Source organism: Octopus bimaculoides, chromosome 9 (genome assembly GCF_001194135.2).
Source record: "Octopus bimaculoides isolate UCB-OBI-ISO-001 chromosome 9, ASM119413v2, whole genome shotgun sequence".
NCBI classification, from domain to species: Eukaryota; Metazoa; Mollusca; class Cephalopoda; order Octopoda; family Octopodidae; genus Octopus; species Octopus bimaculoides.
Genome location: NC_068989.1, coordinates 26,956,731 through 26,957,942, shown reverse-complemented (window position 1 = coordinate 26,957,942; position 1,212 = coordinate 26,956,731).

The window sequence follows — 1,212 nt, the reverse complement described above, 5'->3', positions numbered from 1 at the left end:
TTTCAGGCCACACTATCAGGTATGGCACTATTATAAATAATAGTGATAGGTTTTGGGAAAGAATAAATCAACTGTTAAGACATTTAGTAGAACAAGGCTATAGATATGGTAAATAAGTTACAACGTTTAGTCGCTGTTTAGGTGAGAGACTTGGAATTTTAAATAAATATTGTATAATATCTAGCCTTACACTTAATAAATATTTGTAAACGTCTAATGATTTGGATTGTAGTTTGTCCATATTTGGACTGTTTACAAGTCACTCTAATTGCGTACTACGTCACTAAAATAGTTAAAGACATTTGAGAATGTAGTGAACTACGCACCACGTCACCAATAGTTAAGACATTTGCGAAAGTAGTGGACTACGCACCACGCCACCAAATAATGAATGTCTTTTTGTTTGAGAAGATATTGACTTGAATTTCGTGTGTCCAGATTATATGTCATATTATCTTTGAAACAGTTATATATTTAGCTTTAATCATAACAAGGTTTTTAATATTCATTGTTAATTATAGGCTTTCTTTTATTAGTTTCTGATTTAATAAGGATATTTTAGCATCATCTGTAAAATTACTGGTATAAGTTTAACTTCAAAGCATGAGAGGATAACGAATATTTAATATGTGTAGAGTGTTATAATTATTAACTTTTGGGGTATGAAATATTGCAATTCACTTAGAAGTAGTTATATTATTAGTTAAGTTCAATTCAGTTTGTTTTGTTTTCGAAATAATAGAATATAAAAGCTTTCATTTTCATATTAATAGCAATGGAAGACTGGTGGGAATATTATCTGTATGAACTTCAAGGGCTAGGTTGCTCTTTATTTAGATAATTTAAGAGTTAGTTATAGCTTTACTCTTAGAATTATTAATTTACCGATACTGGTTTATATGTAGGATAAATGTGGTTTCATTGTTGTAGCTTAATTAATAATGTTAGTGTTTAATCCTTCCTAGAATTAAGATTGAATGAATATGGTAATATCTAAGGAATGTTTGTTCTCAAACAACATTTATTTTAGTGCAGTTGACACTGCCAGATGGAATGATACGGCTCAGATGTCGAAACCTTGCTAATATGCGTGGTGTAGCTGATGATGGATGTGTGTTAGGTTGGTGTGGCTGTTATTGTATATGCGGAATAATTTTATAAGACATCCATTTGATATATATATACATATACATATATATATATATATATATA